The 24,934-nt window shown below is 35.4% G+C and overlaps 1 protein-coding gene across 3 annotated transcripts in view; it reads right to left on the bottom strand.

The window, feature by feature from the left end:
• LOC110454982 (sodium channel protein 1 brain-like) overlaps window positions 1-24,934 on the bottom strand; it is a 115,711-nt gene that overhangs the window by 82,488 nt on the left and 8,289 nt on the right. Inside the window, exon 3 of one of the 3 annotated variants that reach the window (XM_021504830.1) lies at window positions 22,169-22,222. The gene's annotated coding sequence lies outside the window, so the exon portion shown is untranslated. Of the gene's footprint in view, window positions 1-22,168; window positions 22,566-24,934 lie in introns of those variants that run through there. The other 2 variants (XM_021504831.1, XM_021504832.1) reach the window with 2 other exon arrangements.

Raw genomic sequence — 24,934 nt, 5'->3', positions numbered from 1 at the left:
TAAAATTTCTGATTTAAACCGACAAATTGTAGAACCATGTCGTCACACATAACTTTACTCAGTGTGGCGTCGCAAAGTGTTATGCTGTCGAAATGCTTTTGCGCTCGCTGAGATCCAGGGCGATTCAAACACGAACAACTTGCGCACGTCACGTCTATACAAACGCACACCTCTTGCTTTTGCACTGCGTCACAGACGTAGCACCAGAATAGAGGGTTTTCATTCTTTTATAGCAAAATCGTTAATTTCAAAGAAGCAAAGCTATCATGAAATTAGTCTGAGAGACCGAACCATGAGATAGTATCGTCAGCAGTCTCCTAGAGATCCGTCACGCTAATAGAAAGCGTTAAGGTCTGGAAAATGTCCTTCGATTTATAAATGACATCAGACAGGGTGTTGTATGTAGGTTAAGAAATAGACTTTGTAAACGACACACGCTGTGCCTTTGTGACAAGCATATTCTCAACAAAGGCGTTCACCAATAAGAAAAACTTGTAGTATTTTAGTATATATAAAGCGAAAAAATACAAACAATTAAAAACAAATATACATAAGCAAATAATAAACCGAATAACAAAACATTAATACAGCATTACAGTTGTCGGTCCGATACACCACTCCAGAATTTGTTCTGGAAAATATGAACAAAACCGCGAAAGTTTGACACTGTAAAAAGATTTTTTTAAAAGGCAGGAGAATACGTAATGAAGCTTAAAATGATTGTCAGTTTTCTTTATGTGATTAAAGAAGAACTGAAGAGATATATATGCACGCGACCAGAATATGATGTACAGTAATTCTATCAAATCTTACTATTAACTTTAAAAACTCGATCAGATATATACATTTCGAAGTAAAGATTTACTAAGATAGGAATATCCTCTACGAGCTAGAAAATACAAAACGTTCCCCAGAATAGTACCTCTTTGACCCTGATTCTAATGGAACATGCTTTCCAAATTTACAGCAGCGTTACGTTTCAAATGAATGAAAAAACCCACAGAACAAATATAACACTATTTACAAATTGTTCCCTTCATTCTTAATTTTAATTATAGCATGCAGTACTCTAATGAAAAAACTCAAAAATCGTTCAAGCAATTTGATATATTGTAACAGTGAAATCAGAATGACAATGAATTATATTTGTCATTTGATTCTGGTCAACGAAATTGAATCCTATGCATATATTTAGTGCTGACGATAAATAGTGTCATCGAGGTAGACATTGATACTCACTGTGAGACCCCAGGTAGACATTGATACCCACTGTGGGACCCTAGGTAGACATTGATACCCACTGTGAGACCCTGGGTAGACATTGATACCCACTGTGCGACCCCAGGTAGACATTGATACCCACTGTGAGACCCCAGGTAGACAGTGATACTCACTGTGAGACCCCAGGTAGACATTGATACCCACTGTCAGACCCCAGGTAGACATTGATACCAACTGTCAGACCCCAGGTAGACATTGATACCCACAGCGATACCCCATGTAGACATTGATACCCACTGTGAAACCCCAGGTAGACATTGATACCCACTGTAAGACCTCAGGCAGACATTGATACCCACTGTGAGACCCCAGGTAGACATTGATACCCACTGTGAAACCCCAGGTAGACATTGATTCTCACTGTGAGACCCCATGTAGACATTGATTCTCACTGTGAAACCCCAGGTAGACATTGATACCCACTGTGAGACCCCAGGTAGACATTGATACCCACTGTGAGACCCTGGGTAGACATTGATACCCACTGTGAGACACTAGGTAGACATTGATACCTACGGTGAGACCCCAGGTAGACATTGATACCTACGGTGAGACCTCAGGTAGACATTGATACCATTGTGAGACCACAGGTAGACATTGATTCTCACTGTGAGACCCCAGGTAGACATTGATTCCCACTGTGAGATCCCAGGTAGACATTGATACCCACGGTGAGACCTCAGGTAGACATTGATACCCATTGTGAGACCACAGGTAGACATTGATACCCACTGTGAGACCCTAAGTAGACCAGAATCGCATTTACCTCAGACAGTCGGGGGAAACACACCAATATTTTCAATCGATCTTACAGAGTAACGAGAGTTCGTCAACCAGATAAGTTTATTGCCAACAAATACATCGTTTATTCGGCTGCAAATACAGAGCACATCCCTCTAAGCTAAGAATAACTAAGCATGAAGAGTTAGAAAGAAAACAAATTCAAAATTTCTAAGTCATTATTCTTTACAGACTTAGTCTTGTTATGAAGGTTGATATTGTTGATTATTGTCACAAGTGTGCCATATTGTTTTTCTGTCAATTTTCCAGTTCGCGTATACGATATATCAATACATAAAACCTATACTTACCATAACTTGTAAGTCTAAATGTACCAAACTATATAAAATAATATGGATGCTGGTCATGGAACAGCGAAAGGCCGGTCCTGCTTTGAGAGTAACGTGGGTTGTATTAAAAGTTCAGGCGTTAACGGTATTACACACTGAGTAATGATATGGGCCAGTTGTTATATTTTGTTATACAAACTTTACAAATCTCACTGGTTTTTAATTTGGATCGTTATTTTATTATAGTTTTAATGATCAGAAGACAATGGATATATTCTACATTCATAAATTATGCTTACAAGATTTCGATCATACAGAATTTTTAAAAGAGCGAATACTTGTTCCTTGATATACTTTAGGTTTTTATATAATGGGTGACTCATCACAACTTAAAGACATTTAACACATATACAGAACACACTGAAAACATAACATTTACCGAAATCATAATTTAAACGCTATAACCATGTGTTTATGAAAGTCATACGTGACAAGGTTTTATGCATTGGCTGTAAAATTTCATTTAAACACCAGCATTCTCTCATGTTTAATGTCAATAATCAAATGTTTTGTTTTGTTAGACAAATATACTTCATCTTTCAAGGTGAGAATAAGCTCCGAAGCACAGGTCATGATTGTTGAAACTCGTGTTTGAATCAATGTACGTTCGTCGCCTCGAGTACTACTACTTGAACTGGCTTCTAAGGTAAACAATCCATAATATGTCGCGTATCCAGCCGCGTGTCGAATAAGTACACTAGGTGAGAGCTGACTGGGGTTAAGTGGACAATAATAATTATACCCCGCCACGAACGTGCACTTAGAAAAAAACAATATTTTTGTATCTATTATTGTGGAAAGCAAATTCTAGAACACCGCTATTCTTGAAATCAAATCTTTGGAAATGTAGATTTTGGGACATCTTATTATGATAGAGATTTGCAGTGACATCTTCGTCATGCACGTTATTCCTTTGAACGCGCTCGTTTCCACCTACCGATAATGCACTACGACACATTTTACAACATATTGAATTTGTGCAATGAGGCATAACAAACGCACTAATTTTTTGTAGGGAAGAGAAAATGTAGGACATTGAAAACGGTCACCAATTAACACAGTAGAATACGGGTCACGATTTCAGAAACAGAAAATCATGATACACAGTTTGTAAACATGGTGTGCTAGTCAGGAGTAATCATCAGAATAGTAGTATACCGACACACTTCATTATAGAAATGTCTATTGAATGGTTACACACCGTACAAACCATCATCTCAAGTCAGGATAAAAACCAATCTGGGTTCCTTTACTGTAAATGATACATGTATATAAAGTTATTACTTTAGAGACCTGAAAAACGAAAAAAAAGGGTAAAATATAATTACACGTACCATAGCGTCAACACACACAAGCAAGTACTGAGTCTATACAAACACGAAATGAACGTCGGACGTCGAGTACGCACACAAATCAGCCCCTAAACCAATTGCTCAACTGGGCGAACATTTCCGGCAATGCACGTGGCGCCCGTCATGATGTCTCCTGTCAAATCCAGGAACATTGATTTTTTTGTACATCAAAGGAATCTATTTTAATTGTTTATTGAAACCTACATTTTCAAAATTATACTTGTTTGCCAAGGCAATGGTGCAGAGATAACCAGTAACGGAGTAAATTACTTATTTGATGTTGCACACCTCCAATATATGAAAACTACCAGATAATGTCATCATTTCCTGTTTGAATTTATGTTAAGTACAACTCAAACATCATATTACATTACGCAACAAACAAATATACAATCATCATGAGAATAAAACAGCCCGCAATCACTTAAACCATTATATTGTATACCCATTATCTTAATCAAAATCGAACACTAGCATTTGTAGATGACACCTTGGCGATACTAACTAGAAAATATACCAACACCAAACCATGAAATAACAGGCAAACAGGGGAAGTTTCTATAATGTGATGGCCAATTTGTCCGAAATCAATATTGACCGATATCAAGGTGGATACAACTGACGACACGACCCAGTGTTGTACATAATTACATCAGATAAATGCAATACAACGTTGCGGGTGGCAATAAAAAGAGAACTCGTTTGTCCATTGATTCGTTCAGCCGATTGCTAAGCACCATTACTGGTGATCACACAGCTGTAATGCAATGTGTTCGTATGGGTACAGAGGGGTGGGACAAAGAACTTATATCATCCATGACTACAGTACATATCAACAAGGGATACATAAGATTCGGAAGCACCGACATACCTATAAAACATTGATTAATGTGGAAAAAAATGGTGTAGCAATGGACATACTTATCATGTTTTCAGTCAAATAGAGTAAAATGACAAAGGTAAAAGAGTATTAAAACATTTAATCATTAAAACTTGTTTCATCGTTAAGAACTGAATATTTGGGAGAGAAAATTAATTGTTTCCTTTTCCTGTTTCCTGTCAAAGTTCAGTTTAGAAAATACACGCTAGAAACAACCAGACAACCCGAGATATCATAGTACATTCAAATTATGTATATATGTATAATCAACCTATCATATTGTTGTTATGGGAGAAAGGCAAAGTATTCAAACAAAATTACACATCGAGAAATACATATGTATATGTAATGAGTAACAAAAAATTGACTTCGTTAAGAACGTAACACATTTCAACACAATACCTTTAAAAGTAATAATCTTCCACCGATGCAGTCGTACTACAGACGGATTCGAACAACATCTCCCACTTTCACAAACAGAAACATATTTCCGTCGATAGTAAGCTCCGAAATGTCTGTCTGTTCGTGAGAAGCCGTTAATAGAAGACACAAACATGGTTTCCAGGTAGGACGAAATCGGTCATAGTGATTCTTGCGTGATGAGTGCCCTACTGAGCTATTGGTAGCGTATTGGAAGCAAATTGATGCAAGAACATAAATGGTATGTAAAACAAAATAAAAGATATCGATCTTAATGCTTAGATATCAGTCCTACATATTCATATCAGGAGCTCAAACAATGGCAGGTGACAAGTCTACAGGTATATATCTGCCAGCGGAGACCATCGATCACCAAGTTGAACTATATTGCTATTGCAACTCTACGCACTGGCGGTGAAGCTCACACACAAAATGTGCTTTCAGAGTTGTCATAGGGTAAATTGTTGGCTTGTACAGTTTGGATGGTATACTTCCGTCTGGTAATCTCCACAGGATATTCTTGGAAAATGAATGGAAACAATGACGCAAATGCCTTCTTCAATTATCAAACTTGTTAAGTGCAAAGCTGGCCAAAGTGGATGCTGACATAGCAGCTTTATAGGAAATGACGTTTAGCTTACAAATCTATACGCTTAACAATGGGACATTTCATCAATAGAACAATACATTTCGTGAAAGCTTATTACACCTGGTCATGATTAACACTCGCAGGCATATATAGGTACATATATTTCTACACGTATGGATTTGAATTACCTTATTTTCAGCAACATTGTTATTTTGCTATATTCACACATTAATTATTGAAAAATCGCTCGGTTGTGGTGTGCCATAGTATTGACAAATTAAGCATGCATCGTTTACGGCCGGTTATAGCGATTCTCCTCTTGGCTCGGTAACGCCGCATCCAGCACGGCAGTCACTGTATCGGAATGAAGAAGATTACCTGTGCTAGAAATGCAAGGTGCGCAAGAATTCCAAACCAAAATGTCAAATTTTAATCGCCAAGCTAGTAAATGTCTTTGAAAGTTTGCGGAATAAATATATCATCATAGGATTTAAGTACGCCACAAAATCTGAGATGCGTGCCTTTAAAAGATAATAAAGCACAAAGCTCATAAAACGTGTCATCAAAGTTTTGTAATAGGGATAAAGAAAAGCTAATTTGAATTTAACAAAAAAGTTATGGCTTCATTAAATCATAATAACTGTGTACTAAGGCTCGATACTAGGAGTACATAGCATAATGGTTTTGTCAGAATAATAATTATGAAACGAAGTAAACATGGAGCGAGACGGATGAGGCTGTACTAAATCATTAACATATAGAACACATATTAATTAAATGTCATGTTTCATCTTCATGCTCCAACATATTGATGCTCATACAGAACGACTTTCACCATAAAGTAAAGCTCAATCATTACAATGTTTACACTGTCCTCGGGAATGTGGGAGGAGGTGGGAAGTTGAAGGGGGCATATCTTTAAAACGTCGAGTGAAAATACATGTTGCATTTTATCTTTAATCAAATCCATATTCAAATTTTAATATAAATAAATGTTTCAGAATGAATAAAAGCGTTTGAATCAGTTTGGTTTGGTTTAGTATTGTTTAATGTCCTATCAACAGCTATGGTCATTTGAGGACAGCCTCCCGTGTGTGCAAGATGCACGCGTGTAGTGTATGCGTGTGTGTTTAGGGTGACTGCGATATGTTCGTGTTTGTCACCTTGTGATAGCGCGGAACTTCTGCCGACTTTATAGTGCTACCTCACTGAAACATACTGCCGAAGACACCCAGCAGAACACCCCACCCGGTCACATTATACCGACAACGGGCGAACCAGTCGTCCCACTCCTAAATTGCTGAGCGTTAAGTAAGAGTAGAAACACCATTTTTACAGACTCTGGTATGTCAAAGTGAACGTTTACAATTATAATATGAAAGATTTATTGGGTCTGTATCGATCTTGTATTATTCAACTTGTTATTCAAAAGAATATTGAAGTGTCACCGAACTGTAATTAAAACTATGGCAAAATATTGACGAAGCAGATATCTACACGTAAACCATTGACAATAGTAAGAAAGAATAGGAGTTCTGGAAGGATAAACATCACCCATCCTGTAGATCTAGATCAAATTCTAAGTAATGTAATCAAAAACATCGAACCTGATATATTACACGAGGAAAAAAGAGCATCTCCTAATGAGATCAGGGCGGCGGCCATTTAACTGTCCAGTCTTTATCAACCTGCATTATCTTTCCCTATTCCGTCATCAACCTGCATTACAGTCAGTAAAGCTAATTAACGTGAACGAACTTTATAGCATATTCTTGATAATAAATAAATCGTTTAAACTTCTCATACATTTGAACTCTATGGCATATGTCCATGAAAAAAGGTATTTCATTTAAACGATCTTGATACCCTTTATCAAGCCTGCAAAAGACCAAATATCATGATATTTGGCCTCTTGATTATTCAGAAATTGATTAAATATTGATACGTATTCGACCAAGGTGGTCTTGTTATATAGTATCCCATGCCATTTGGGTCGTAAAAAAACAAAAAAGTAGAGATTTTACCATATTTAACCCAAATGACCTTGAAAATGGGTCAGGTCATGGCATTTATTTGTACAAAATGAATACCTCTTCATAAATATATATGTCTGACATGCATTCACACAAAAAAGACAGCTGTACTACAATCATGGATTGTGCTCAAATTACTTATCATAACATTGAAAAAAACTATTAATTTATAATAGCATCAATCAACTAAATCAAAACCTAACGCTGAAAAACACATAGCGAATTTTACGGAACTTAAAAAGTCGTGAGGGTTTGTATTATTGAGAAACTGCCTTGTCAGTGGACACATATATGACGACGGATTGATAACAAAAAGACATTCAAATTCTCAACCTGTGTGTCCTCTCAAGACAGTTCGCATATTAGCCAGACTCAATATAAATCAAGCAGCATAGAATAAGGCAATACATTTCGACAAGAACCAGGTAGCTCTTCATTTAAAATGTACTCCAGTGGCTCCTTCATTTCATTCAAAAGTAAGAAAATATGAATCAATATCAGCCAAGGAAAGCATTATTAAACAGCCAATCCACACCACACCAAGAGACATGTATTTACACGGACTCCTCCGTGAACTGACCCATGGTCAGCAAGTGTGCCGCGAACACCTAACATCCAAATTGCACTGCCAGACCATAGCTACACTCGTCTCATTAATTCGTTTGTGGCGATTACACACGTCAATGTTAGAAACGCAAGCAAATGAAGTTTCTTTACAAACACTGTAATTGAATGCTATTTGAGCACGATCAAAAATACGTTCTTCACTTTAAACATAGAACCTGTTTTTGTACTACCATTTACTGTGTACAAACGTATGAAGATTCTCAGGTATGATGACTAGTTTAAATTTAAGAGCTCTTAACATACTGATATGAAATTATCCTAATAAAAAATAAACTCATAACAAAAGCGCTACGAATGCAGCACATTAATATTTCGCTTTCATAATGCAGCTTTATTTTCTAACTAAAGACACAGGACTAACAATTTGCATATCATGAATAATGACTTACACGCAAGCTGAGCAGGGAAAGGATATTACCAGAAGTCTAGGAAAATTTTGCGATACATACATTTTCATTTGACATAATGATCAGGTTCAACGAAATGAGGACACGCTTTTGGCCCTAAATTGGAAGATAATACTGTTCACTTGTTAATTGTCGGGAAGAAGTTTCGCAAATTTATCCAAAAAAGTGAATTTAACAATATCCTGGAAAATACAGCGCGAAATCAATGCTGTTATTTTGATAATTTGATTATTCGAAGTTTCCGTGAAGGTGTGTTGGGTAATTCAGAATATTTTGTTAATATAATATAAAGTTGGACATAGTTTCTTTCCCATCAAAATTCCCTTTTCTTTTATGTATATTTAACAATTATGATCATCATGAAGATTAAGCCTGATTCTGAAATCTAATAAGTGTCAAGTGACAAGAAAGAAATAGTACAATATATGAAAAAGACCATTCTATATCTGTAAATACACACACTTCCAATTTAGTTTCACAGATGTATGGTGAGGTTAGGAACCTGCTACTCCTAATTTAGTGTACATGCATCGTTAAGGAAAGAAAATGTTAGCTTCGTATTAGATTTGTAAATTAACACCTTAGCAATCCAAACAAAAGTTTCTTATCAACTCTATTTCAGCAGAATGACGTCATGAAATGTCTGCAAGACGTTTGATATGGACACCCATCAATTAAAACAAAGGCCTTGTTAGATGTATATCGCAGTGTGAATGTCTTTCGTACCTGAGCAAATTCAGCAGATCGAAGTTTAAACTAAAAGATGAATATTTAGTGTCCAACCCACGGAACTTTTGCCGTCGAAGCACTTTCCCTGACAATACTTTCTAAACCCCAACCGTCATTCGGGATAGAAAAATGGGGTCTCAAAACTAACACAATTATATTTCCCCCATAAGCAGCACACTTAGCATATGCAATATCATCACGTCACTGTTGATCATACTTATAAAGCAGGAAATGTCATATGGCATTTGCTTTTCATGAATCAGTTTGAAATTCAGTTTTTTCATGAATAATCACGATTTGATCAGTGAAGTCATGACAATTCTCCTCGGCGATGGGACCAATTGATTGTCCCTTTTTCCAAAGGATAGCTTTATAATGCAACACATTATTGCAAGTTTAACAACATATCATTTATACATGATGTCTTTTATGGAAATGAACGATTTTTTTTTTTATAAAGACGCCGGCCACAATCAGAACTCAAACCGTCCTGGCCACGGGATAAGTAAGCCGCAATTACTGTATACTCGTAATAAAAGCAATTATTATACTTGTCGTACTAAGTTTGAAATAAAGAATAATGCTGTCACGTGATCTCGAGTAGTGTAATTTCTGGCGCCCATCCTGTCCACAGTGGGCCATGATTAATACGCAGAACGATGAGTTTATTCTAGAGATTATTCGTCTATATGTGTGTTTGGTTTGTTTGAGAACCAACACTCATTCACACGAAACGCGTTGTTTGAACAAATACATTAGCAATGTAGTGTTTCTGAAACTTATGTATAAAATTGAACTTTTTATCTGGTACTTGTTCCCCAAAAGGCTACATACAATGTATGGCTTTGCCGATAAAACAAACTAGCAGACATATGTATGACACGAAATCAGACAAAACATTGCACCAGCATTTTCCCTACAATTTTTAGCTTTAGTACATTGTACTTGTTTTGATTCAATCTGATCAAAGTACAGATGCGCTTGCGGTAGGTAATAGCTTAAAAATCTTAAGTTTAATAAGATTGGTCTTATTTTCAAATTAGTCAAATACGTTTTTATCTTCGGCTCCTTCTAGTGCATCTTGAGCACAAAACTAGAAGATTTCATGGAGCTTAATATTTTGGTTATTATAAACAAAGCAATGCCGATCATACTACTTATGATTTTACAGGATTCCAAGTTATAGATGTACCTGAAAAAAGTTTACTGATCCTATTCATTGTACAAGTGCTAGATTGAGTATTCATTTAAACAATCCTCTTGGGATAAACTATCTTTAAAGTGTACAACACCATAAAACACTGCAGATAACAACTTTAAATTGTTGATATAGCTCACTAGTCATAACAAATAATAATTCAAATATATACAAGCATCTGCTTACTCATACTAAATCATAACTGCAAAAACATGTGTTAAAGTGCTGTTCTGAAATATCAGATACCCTTTAAATTTGTTCCTGATTACAGCGATTAATCAACAGTTTATTTCCATTGGTAATTTTAAACTGTATTACTAAAACTGATGTGTCCCATAATGTTACAATTGAGTTTTTCCAGAAATTCTACGAGTTCCATCAAAATTCTATGTGTGAATAATTCGGGACTCATATGTAGATTGAATTTTTTGAATAAAGATAGCAATTTATCTTGTAAAATTAATTTATAATCACAAAGAATAAAAAAAGAAAAAAAACAGACAACAAAATTGCAACTGAATAAAGAAAGGGAACTTGTGGGTTGGACTTCGTCTAAAATAGTTTTTAGTAACAATCGATTTTTATGTGATAATGATGCATTCCTTGTATTTCCATATAAAGAAAATAATTTAACAACTCCATCTTTAGAAAGAAGTAGACACACACACCTACCCAGATATAGCTTCAAGTAGATACTGATATTTTGTCGGAGAATAATCTTAGATACCCTCATTATGTAACGAATAGGAATAACTGATTGAAAATGGATGAAAAACAGATGCTTATAAAACTGGCATCTTTCATCGACTATCTGTAATAATTGATTGGAATACTGTTAAGTTACGAGACCGCACTAACATGACGGGTTACAATAATTCTTATATCCGTTATCAATAATTTATTAATAAGTAGTGTATATATATTTGATGCTTTAAGTAAAGGATATAAGACGAAAACTGTCTATTATGTAAAATATTGGACAGTCTGAGGCGCGTTAATGTAACAATTTTCTCTATTTCATTAAAAAAAGGTTCTAGTGTTATCCATTCTACTTTAGTGAAATATTAGAATATTTTATGCAACTCCCAAATCTACTACGGTATTTAATCAACCCAGCAACTAAGGTATCAATCTTACAACTAAGTTGTTTACTTACCTTTGTCCTGTACTACATTTTCTCTGTGGTAAACCGTTATTGGTGCAAAAACAATCTTTCTGTTCTAACATAATCTAAACAGCGATATTTACGACCGATTGTATATCGGGTCTGCATCCATGATAGTTTTCAATGTCAAAGCCTAAATTTTCTAGCGACGTATAATTGATTATATAGTGTATCCTTTCCCTCTTTCCTTTATTACATGTTTCCTTGTTAGTACTGATACACTTAGCATGTCGGTTTCTGTACTTGGTGTCTGCTTTGTCACTTTGATATAATGATCGTAGTACTTGTCGCTATAAAGATCACAAAATATGTACGTTTCATAATTAAAACGTGCTGAAACGAGTGCTTGTGCATATCTGTTTTAGGAATGATTAGGACCGGAAAAGGCCAATAAAGACAACCCATCTACCAACGTATAATGTGCATATTGGTGTCATTGTTTATAGTCATACAGGTCATAAACTAAGCTGTAACAGACCAAATGAACGGAAAGGAAATCTTAAACTTAGTTCAATCACGGATGGTAATATCGGGTTGTACCAGTTTATGGTCCTTGTCAAAAAGCTTATATAAAAAGAATGATAACAAAATGGAGACAACCTTCTATCCTATTGAAAAGTTACTTTGGAAGAAACATGGAACCAAGGAAAAGTCAATATGGTCCAATAGCTCAACTGTTTCTATATAAGATTTAAACATATTTGACTTGAAAGAAAGTAAGATCATGATGGTTTTTTTTTAAATTTTTGTTCGCAACATAAAACCGCATACCTAAATATTCCGACCACGACTGTGACCTTAGTAGGATTGAGACTTGCCATAAATTGTTGTTCCTGGAAAGTTGTCGAACGATTTAAAGACTAATGAACACTGTTACGTAAATGTACACATCAAGGTCATTTATTCGAACAAGCTACAAGCCAAATAGCATTATTCTTGGCAAAATAATTTTAATACATTTGACCCCTGTTACCTTAATTATGCTTATACCTCCCAGGCAAGCTATATGCTTAAATATCATCAAGATGTGACTTTTTGTTCTGAAAAAATGTCGTTTAAGGTCAAATAAAATATGACAATGAGAGCGCAATGACACGTAGGCTCAGAGGAATTTAGACTCATAGACACTTTGTGCCGGTGAGCTAAATAAATAACAGCAACATGGAATGGATAAAGACAGAACCGGAACGCAATACGAAAATAAAGAGCAGAGCACATTAGAGACATCAAACAACTTAAACAAAGGAGGAGAAATTTGAGAAGGATCAGTCCATTACATTATGAGGAAAAAACCGATAACAAACTGCGATCAATTCCAGATGGCTACATGGTAACCATCTCTGTATATGTTGAAGATGTAACAAGCCCCCAAAAAACAACTTTCTAAAAAGAAAACGTAGTGAAACCTGTGAATGTCAAGTTCCAAGAAGGTTACTTAACAGTCATCCTGTTCTTTTGATATGTTCCAAAATTGGACCACAACTGAAGACCAACAGGAACTTACTTGTGAAATTTATGAAAGTGTCTTTAGTACTTTCCAATATATATCCGGCAGCCATATTGTTCCTCTGACTAGTCGTATAATTAAAATAACAACTATGGAAAAAAGGGAATCTTTTGAAGGAATTTCAGAAAGATCTGTCAAGTATTAAGAAGCGACAAGAACAACCACAATCCAAGATGGCCTCCTAGCAGCCATTTTGTCCAATGCCAAAATCGAAACAAGCCGTCCAGTACTTCCTGTGAAAGGGCGATATCTGCTTTAGGACGGATCACTGACAAAAGGCGATTTGAACAGTCCTACAAATGAGCGGGTCGGGCAAAAAAAAAATGAAGGAAAAACCATTCCATTGAAAAGATTTTTCTTATGACGGTTTATCGTATAACACTGAATACGTTCGAATACACAGCATAATATTTCATATTTTTTTCATCTATTCATTCGTTTTGATCAAATGCAAAGCGGGCAGACAAAGGCTATACCTGCATGTACAGTGTATATGATTTGTCCTTGTGAAGAAATATAAGGAATTAATCAATACAAACAAACTCGGTGTGTGTTAACAATATCGTGACATTTCTAAATGATGTAAAAGGGTGTGTCTATCTTAAAATGGTGAAGACATACAATGTAAACGGGGACATATACCTGCGCTCTACACAATAAGACATTATCTTTCATAAATGTTTACAATCCTGCCTTATAAAAAATCTTGGGCAACTTTCACAATTCTTATTTCAAAGAAGTATCACAACGGGCAAATAATCGATGTTGTAAACTAACGGATTAGGAATTGTGTAAAAGGAGAATTATCGTTGTTGAATTTACAAGAAAATCGTCCCTTCATTATAAGGTATACTATGACAAAGCAAATCAATAATTTTCAGTCATATCCTTGTTTTTATCAAAAGCAAGGGAGTGAATCGGCTACCACACAGTATCTCTTTGTGTTAAATTTGAAACATGGTTTTGAACTAATACAGCACATTGCATCGGAAAGCATGCATTCCAAGACATATTGGACGTTCCAGTTCAAGTTATATCGGAACTTTGGCGACCAGTGGATAAGAGGAAAATATAAGAGGAAATTAAAAATAAAAAGGATGATGTTATTCGCATACACATGTATATCTAATGATCCTTACTCTCACTTACAGGGATGTTAATAGATTCTTTTAACTTACAGACTTAAAAGAAGTACATATATACACGAACTACAGAACATTTAATTCATATTACTTAAACATTTTATCGCGAATTATAAAACAATAGGGGCCATATTTTTCCCAAATAACACGTTACATTTACATCAAAGAACTATTTACATTTAAATTAAGACAAGTAAAATGTAAATACACATTTTACTATTGTATAAAAACAAAACATATAATCGCAATAATATAATGAAACTCAAGTATGCAGTTTCCAACAAGGGATTTAAATTATTTGTACAAACGGTAACTGTATCGATGGAGGCGATATACTCCAGAAGCTAACATTCTAAATAATAGAATAATTAGTACGACTTGGAAGGACCGGATCAATAATATGAAATATACCATGGAAGTACCAATACGGATGTCAATACACAGGAGTAAATCAATAAAGACGAGAAAGGCAGTCACATGTTCATCTAAATTGAGTCTCATTAATAATATCATGTAGAAGTCGCGCTGTTGTTATAGCCCGATACAATTGAGATCAAATTAGCTATGTTCATCTTTTTTGCAGCCATTAACTGAAATTCAATTAGGCCATCTATGTATCTGCAGGGAACTGGTGAGTCATTTGTCAAATTATCCTATGGCAAGCAGACTAGACAACCATTAAACAAACGCGATGATAACAGTCATGATTCGAATATTACTCTAGAAAACTCGCTTGTCTCCAACGCAAAGTGTAACAGCAGGTAACTTCTTTTTACAGAAGACTCATAATGCAAAATACAAAGAAAATGCATGACCATGGTATACAGTGGCGTAAGATACATGTATGCTTATATGCTGGAACATACATGGACAATTTTAAGATTTCTTTTTCTAATCATATTTTTATTGATTCCTTTTTTCATGATTAATATGGACCGTCTGTATAAATCTAAAAAAAAAAGGAAATAAATAAAAAGTATCTTTTTGATTTTTTTTGTCTGATAAAACAGTGTTGTTATGTTATGTCTATACACATGGACAAATATCGAATGTTTATGTGAATCAAAAACTACTTAGTGAAGTACAAAATAAACTTGATCTTTGCGACAAATCAAATACAACTTACATCCATGGTACATCTTACAATCCTGGTAAAACTTGCATTCCAGATGCAGCCTACACACCACGTTACAACTTACAATCAGTAAGTACAGCTTACAATCCAGGTACATTTTGCAACAAAAATGCAACTTAAAACTCCAAGAAATCTTAAACCCATGGTTGATTGTTATAAATCTGACACAACCCTGACACAGCTGAAAAACCTTACAAAACGTACAATCCACTAGGATGGCATTTTGAAGCGTATCTTTTACATATATTAGGTAAGCTCGCAATTAACTTTTACTTAATTCGTTATTAAAAAACATCCATAAATAATGACTGAAAATACTTATTATCTTTAGTACATTGTTGCTCAAATTTGATTAGATGACTAGATGCCCAGAAGATAATTATCATAGTATACCATACGGTATAGTGTAACTATATTTAATTTGCTGCACGTCCTCTGACGTAACTTTGTTCCAAAAAAGCTTTATATTAGATATTCAATTATGTATCACCATCAGCACCTGGTTAATACGTAAGTATTAACTTTGTCTTATTGTTCAGGTCGCTGTTGATACAAAATATCAGTTTTCAAATATACTGTGAAGATAACACTCGAAAACAAATTTTATTAATTGTTAATAATGACACATTTGGCATCGTTAGACTTGTTATGAAATTCATTTTAATTAAAATGTTTGCACTCAAATTCAATAGGGTTATTATGAAATTTTAAATACTGTCAATATTTATACCATAATGGTATAGGTAAAATATTCCCAAGGACGTAAAAAATAAATTCTGCCGATTGAGATTTGTCCTTGATGAATTCAATTACCAAGGATAATTAGATACAATATCAGTTATTGATTATATTTCATGAATATATCCACTTCATTCACAGCCAATAAACGTTATTATTTATTCTGCACCTTGTTGCAGCATGGCAACTATTGTTTATAAGTGGACCAGATAATACTAAGGTAAAAAATTGAAAACTGCATAGTGGACAGATTCGTTTAATCAATTAAGGATGTTTGTCAAGTCGGAACTCGTGTCTACCATTCTGAAGTGGTATGCTTTATGACGTTAATCTTTATGTCTAAGGAAACCACGTGTGTTTGTGTTAGTTTACAAACTGTAACTTATCGGTGCTGGATATGTTCCATTATCATCACGAAATTTAATACACCACTTCTATTGCATTGCAATGATGATGCACTAAACGGAAAACTTAAAAACAATAAGTTTTCACATATTACTGGAAAAATCTGACTTGATAGTAATAAAGCTAACTGTTTTGCTACCATTCCATCCATATCAAAAGTAGGTAAATAATGTCTAACAAAATCGTTACAGCCTTTATTCCCCATGCTTACTGATCCCCTGTCATAGAAGCAGCCTCGGGATCTTAAGCTCAATAATCAATCATCATGTAATATTAAAGGAACACGTGTGTAACAAATATTATACAACATAGGTATCTTGGTATCTTCTACCGCTATGTATAGGGCAAAGAACCTTCATTGTATTGATTTAGTTCACATAGTAACTCAGAAAACAGGTTTAATCATTTGCTTATGCATAACAAATGATCTTATAGCGATTATCGGCATAAAGAGTGACATACTGCATTCTGATTTATCTCAGATTCCACTTTGGTTTCCAACGATACTGAATAATAGATATTATCGTATATTGAATGCCTCTCATGGAAAATGAGAACAGTATTTACTAATGCTGCATTATTATGAACTATGAAAATTAGAATATGAAAGGCAAAAACATCAAATTGGTACATGTTGATATTTGCTTACATTAGAATAGTCATGACTGTTATGTCTTTCTTACGATGTCATAAGCTTCGTATTCAAGGTCCATCTCGGTATTGTCAATTTACAAAACTGCAACGGGCATACCTATATTTTGCATGCAAATAAAATGAAATAGTAATGTAGCGAGTTAAAGGGGCACATTTACTGAGATTGGGGAGGAAAACTCGTATTATGTCACAGGACTTGGATATTGACATGGTTGGAAGATCGAGGTCGTAAGTTGGAATATCTAATGTACTTGAATTAGATTGGAGGCGTGGACATGGATATGGAAAAGAAGTTGCATGTTAAAAATTCCACTGCATTCGAGAGGGAATGGACGACTTTGTTATACATGTATGCTAGATTTGCTGTAGAAATGGATATTTTTATGTTAAGGGGTCAAGTTTACTCAGGATGGAATGGGAGAGTTCGTGTTTGTTATTGGATCCCAATATTCTAGACGACACATTTTGTATGTTAAGACGTCCAATTCACTCAAGATGGAATGAAAGATTCGATTTGAAAGTTGAGGTCTACTTTAGCAGCGACGGAATTAACAAAATTGTTTTAAATGGTAAGGAATGGAATTGAGTACTAGTCTTGGATGTTCAGAGGTTTAATATACTCAAGATTACATACAAGAAACTTTTCTGCATGTTAATGTCCAATCCACAAGAGACGGAATTGAAGATTGTGTTGAATGTTAAAAAGGACGTGGACGTGGGAATGAAATGGAAGACTTTTGTGGCAAGTTAAGAGATTATAAGTACCTGAGATGGAATGCATGTCTGTGCAACGTGAACAGGTTGCCATGAAGGACACTGACATGGAATGTAGAAATTCCATAAGCACTACTGATATACAGTCGTAGACGAAACCAATTTAAATTAGGAGTGACAGTGGACTAGACATCGAAATTGAAGTTCACATTAAATTGTACAGAAAATGTCTAACCATTCAATGTCACAACAAAAATATAGATATACAACACCTACACGGTATCATAATGCCCATACAGCGATGTATGTTTGACGGGTTATTTACCAACATGTATGTAGTCAATGCATATCTACACTGCGATACTAGATATCTTGATTTTCTTTAATACCTATCTTTATCGTGATTGTGGTTTTATTTCTGTTTTAATCAAAATAAAATTCACGATATATTCAAATTCACGACAACTATCCTATAACACGGAAGTATCGACATGTTAAATCTATTGATAAATTAGCCTTAGGCCGATTTATTTACTGATAACCATAATGCAAACCGACTGACGATTTACGATTTATTTCATCTACAACGTGTATTTAATGTATACCGTCTTCCAGTGATTTCCATCTACTTCAATAGAATCTATAAATGTCTCGCCCGTACTTGTTTAAACAGGACAGACTGTACGCAGTATTTGAGACACTAAAAGCTAAATATACTGTTGACACATATTTTTGGTATCACTTCTTACTTATCTTATATTTATATTATAAGATACAGGTGTGGCTGTATTCCTACATTATGTTTTCATTGAAAAGCTCAGCTGTGATGCTAGTGAATGTTTTTGTCCGCTATCATTTACAAACACAAACTTTCTTGTCATTCCAGTAGGTGAAATATAAATAAAATTGACTACCGTATTTCTATTTGCTGTACATTGTATACCAGGTGAAGACGAGTGTAAAATTAAGTTAGTTTTCAGTGTAGTGAAGGATAAAGATCAATACAAACCTATTTGTTGAGATCCACCTATCCATTTCACTATCCATGTGAAATACAAACCTAGTTATTGGAGATTGGGTCTGTATACTGTTAACCATGTGTGAAGTCTTTGTGAAATGTGGACATTTTATTTGGATTTAATGTACAGACTTACAAAGTACAGTCGTTAAGTTGGACAGTGCGATACCTTTAATACCTCCAGGGAGCACATTTAACTATTACAATGTTGCTCCTTAGTGAAGCTTTTACACACTTTCTTATTCCCTAAGGTCCTTCCAAGTCACCGATTCACACTTCAAGTGTCCTTTGTTAACATAAAATTGTACCTCTATACTGTCAAAGACACCATGGGTAACAATCGGTTAGTGTAGTTAACCATACTCATTCAGAAGAAAAAAGACAAACAACAACAATAATGTCAAATATTCAAACTTAACTACTGCAGAAAGTGTAAGAAATATCTCAATATAAAGAAAATTTGTGAAAAAACCTAGGTGGTCTTGATGCATAGTTAAATCGCTGCAACGTTAAATCGCTGCAACATCATGCTACACCATTAAGGAAATGAATAAATCGTGAATCCAGTTCCTCAACGAAATTGTTTTACACATCAAAAAGAAAATTTGACAAGGAATAGTACTCTTGACATAGGGGAAAACACTTGACTAGAAATGGTACACTTGATATTAGCGAAGGTACACTTGATATTAGCGAAGGTACACTTGATATTAGCGAAGGTACACTTGATATTAGCGAAGGTACACTTGATATTAGCGAAGGTACACTTGATATTAGCGAAGGTACACTTGATATTAGCGAAGGTACACTTGATATTAGCGAAGGTACACTTGATATTAGCGAAGGTACACTTGATATTAGCGAAGGTACACTTGATATTAGCGAAGGTACACTTGATATTAGCGAAGGTACACTTGATATTAGGAAACACTTCACACAGGGATGACATGCTACATGTAGGATGGTACATGCACTAAAGAAGAGTGAATACTTGACATAACGAGCTGTACACGTGGTATGTGGATGGTACAAATGAAATAATGGTTGTTATATTTGACATAAGTGTTGGTGTACTTCACACAAGGGATAGTACGCTTGCTATGAGTGTTGACACAGATAAAGGTAGTTGACATAGGGGACGGCGAGTGACATAGAGGATTGCTACACTTCACAAACTGCATGCTAAACCTGATGTTGGGGATATGCTACATTACGGGACATTTACCGTGGTACAATCGGTATGAAAGTACTACACATCCGTATGATGCTCATAATAAAGGGCGGTACCATTGACGTGAGGGATGACCTATTTGTCAAAGGATATGGTATACCTAATGTCGAAATAAAACAAATGACACAGATACGGTACAGTTGCCATAATGACGGTAATTGTTACAGTGAAAACACACTTGACATTTCGAGAATCAGCACATACATGGCATGACATTGTTAACATGACATATAAGAATGGTTACATGGTACACTTAACACCATGAACGGTACAACGAGTGATGATAAAGTTTGCACTAAGGATGGTATACTTTATATTTGGCTTGAAAAAAACCCATCGAAATAGCATGTTTTTGAGGGGAGGGGAAATTGACATGAGGGTAGTACACTTGAATCGGGTCTAGTAATCGGACCTCAGGATTGTTAATATAACTTGACATGGCAATAATATACTTCACATGGAAATAATAAACTTGAAATGGGAATTCCGTCTTTGCGTACTGCAGAGTTATCTGGACTTGTGAGCAGGTATTGATTGTTACGTCATTGGTTTGTGAGAGTAACGTCACAAATTTTTGAGAAAACGTGGTAATTTTCTCACACAAACCAATGACGTAACAATCAATACCTGCTCACAAGAGAAGATAACTCTGCAATACGCAAAGACGGAATAGTAGCATTGACATGATTTTGCACTTCCAAAGAGGATATATAACCGACAGAAGGGACAGTGATAGTGGGATGACAAACTACGCATGAGGAAAGTACACTTGATGTCGGGGATAGTTTACTTGATATATGGATAGTGCACTCGACATAAGGATAATGTTCTTGACCAATGGAACAACTGACATGCAATTGACATCACGCATCGGTACTTTTGACTTCGAAAAGTATTTCATAGTAAATGAAGAAAATAGCTTGATAAAGTATAGTCAATGGGCAAGCTAGTTTTAGCTAGAGTCTAAATCTACAGGAAAGGTAATGCTGACGGAGTTACACTTGTTGGCATTATATATCTATATTAAGAATATTGCACTGTATGTTAAATACCAAATATTTATCACTGTTATAAGTTCCAAGTGATTTCATGGCTACCGTATTGAACTCACGGATGCATGATACAAAAATGAATAAGTTGTTTACAGCTTCTGTCGTGTACCTGTTTGTACCAGTTTATTGTTGTCTGCACGAAACCCACGACAACTACCATTAAAAAGATAGCTATAGACATGTCACAATCTCTGAACTCAATGTAAAGGCCTTCCTTTATCACAGACTGAATATCATGTTTCAAATGTTAACTACTACACAGATATCTATATATGAAAATAAAGATTAAACAAGAATTGTTTTCAAATTTGTTATTCATAAATGTAGTCAATGCTTGAATCCTTTAAATTTTCATTTCGTGTCAAAACGGAAACATCATATTTCTGCCGAAGACACCGGGTTTTAATTAGCATTCGTTTATACGAATCCATGGGCCATGAAGACTGAACTCAATCATTAGTTGTCAACCCATGCATTATATTAACTTGTATTGAATTTTCCTCAATGGCCGCCCTGAAAATATGAGATCATATTAAATTACATGGCGCAAGATAGGTATGTCACTAGGCATGCATATTTGAACATTTTCGAGATTGAAACGACGAAATGGAATAATGTATTCCATCTTGGACACCAACAAACATTTCTAATCAAAATACAAGTAGAAAAAAATGTAATAACGGTAATAAAGAAATAACTAACAGTGGAAACCCTGCTTGTAGACATTGTTTACATGCAAAATATTTATAGATATTACTTACCTCAAAGTGTCATTATATATCAGTACAGCGCAGTTCTCTTCGAGTTACAAATCCCTGCGTCAAAAAAAAGGTTTTAAACACCCAAATGCAGTCACTGTTGTCACTTTATGCGATCAAAGGTTCAGTTTCAAATGAAGTTGAGCACAGCAAACAAATTATAGGAAGATGTTAAAAAAACTTTAAAGTGATTCACTTTCAAACGTTTTCTGAAAGCGATATGAATCGGTACTCGTCCAGTCACACCATGGACAATGGAGGTAAACTATTTACAGTGCCAACGAGCCAGTACACAAGGAATTACAACTCAACAGCATTGGTTCGTTTGGCCTGTGTATAAGTCCCAATCATAAAAATATATGCTGTGTTCTATTCATTGTCATAGCAGAACTCTGAACATAACGCGTCACACAAGCTTATTCAATTCAAACTTGCGCCCCACATAATGGCTTTGGACTTTTAAACACCCAGAATTAACCTATTATTTCTTTTATACACCAATTTAATATTCAAGTATTTTCCCTTTAAGCAGCTATTCTGCAGAACAAAACAAATCTACTGTTAAATGGTATAGATCCAATGCTATTTCAAATTTACACAGGAATAGTGGGTCCCTCTGTATTGACAATTTCTGTGTTTCACAGCTCTGAAAGTGGTTATGCATGCACATGACGGTACACACACATACATAAATTGCACTACATTATTAAACATACTTATAATAGATGTGTGTATACCATGTCAATGTAAACTTTATCTGGTAACCGTTCGCTATCGAGCTTGTTTAACCAAGCATGACATCCCACAATAGAAACCAACAACAAATAGTGCTAAGCATAGGAGTCGTGACATATTTGCATTGGGGTCAACGGCGTTTTATCATCTCCGATCTACACGATAGGTTGTACAATACAACTTGCATTGGAAAACCACCCCCTCTTCCGAAAGGGGTCTTTAAAAACAGGTTTTGTTTGAAGTGCAAATTAAAAAGATTTAAATGAGTCAATTTGTATTTATAAATGACGACCATGATCCAACATAGCCCGAAGTCTTTTGAAAATGTCATCTTTCAACGACAACCTTTTTTCTCAAATTCATTAGGAAAGGCAAACAGCAATGTGATACCCCTAAAAGTTCTATCAATCATTCACATTGAAGAGATACAGCAAAAGAGTAAACATGTATATAAAAGAAAAGACGAGATCCCCCATTAGCTGGCCTTTCATTGCTGTGTTCTCAGTTCAAATACGGTATCTAGACAGGTTGTCTAAATATCCTCTATGTAGTCTTTAAAAATACATGTTTCCTATCTCCTACACGTGGTATTTTGAAGAGGTGTTCCCCATCTCCTACATGACGTCTTAAATGTGTTTCCTATCTCCTACACGTGGTATTTGGAGAGGTGTTCCCTATCTCCTACACGTGGTATTTAAAGAGGTGTTCCCAATCTCATACATGACGTCTTCAAATAGGTGTTTCCTTTCTCCTACACGTGGTATTTAGAGAGGTGTTCCCAATATCCTACATGTGATCTTTAACCAGGTGTTCCCAATCTCCTACACGTGGTATTTAATTAGGTGTTTCCTATCTCCTACACGTAGTATTTAATTAGGTGTTTCCTATCTCCTACACGTGGTATTTAATTAGGTGTTTCCTATCTCCTACACGTAGTATTTAAGCAGGTGTTCCCGATCTCCTATAAGTGGTATTTAAAAAGTTGTTCCCCATCTCCTACACGTGGTATTTAAAGAGGTGTTCCCCATCTCCTACATGACGTCTTAAATAGGTGTTCCCTTTCTCCTACACGTGGTATTTAAAGAGGTGTTCCCTATCTCCTAAATGACGTCTTCAAATAGGTGCTTCCTATCTCCTACACGTGGTATTTAGAGAGGTGTTCCCCATCTCCTACAAGTTATCTTCAAATAAGTGTTCCCTATCTCCTACACGTGGCATTTAAAGAGGTGCTTCCTATCTCCTACATGACGTCTTCAAATAGGTGTTTCCTATATCCTATATATATGACGTCTTCAAATAGGTGTTTCCTTTCTCAAATACGTGGTATTTAGAGAGGTGTTCCCAATATCCTACATGTGATCTTCAAATAGGTGTTCCCAATCTCCTACAGGTGGTATTTAAAGAGGTGTTCCCTATCTCCTAAATGACGTCTTCGAATAGGTGTTCCCCATCTCCTACAAGTGATCTTCAAATAAGTGTTCCCTATCTCCTCCACGTGGTATTTAAAGAGGTGCTTCCTATCTCCTACATGACGTCTTCAAATAGGTGTTTCCTATCTCCTACACGTGGTATTTTATGAGGTGTTCCTAAACTCCTACAAGTGATCTTCAAATAAGTGTTTCCTATCTCCTACACGTGGTATTTAAAGAGGTGTTCCCAATCCCCTACACCTGGTATTTAATGAGATGTTTCCAATCTCCTATACGTGGTATTTTAAGAGGTGTTCCCAATCTCCTACACATGGTATTTAAAGAGGTGTTCCCAGTCTCCTATACGTGGTCTTTAAACAGGTGTTCCAAATCTCCTATACTTGGTATTAAAAGAGGTGTTCCCAATATCCTACACCTGGTATTTTAACAGGTGTTCCCAATCTCCTATACTTGGTATTAAAAGAGGTGATCCCCAACTCCTAAACGTGGTATTTAAAGAGGTGTTCCCAATATCCTACATGTGATCTTCAAATAGGTGTTCCCAATCTCCTACACGTGGTATTTAAAGAGTCGTTCCAAATCTCCTGGTCCTACACATGGTATT

This window comes from Mizuhopecten yessoensis, unplaced genomic scaffold, assembly GCF_002113885.1.
Source record: "Mizuhopecten yessoensis strain PY_sf001 unplaced genomic scaffold, ASM211388v2 scaffold8123, whole genome shotgun sequence".
NCBI lineage: Eukaryota > Metazoa > Mollusca > Bivalvia > Pectinida > Pectinidae > Mizuhopecten > Mizuhopecten yessoensis.
Note: the sequence above shows the minus strand (reverse complement) of the source record. Positions and strands in the feature narration are given on the sequence as shown.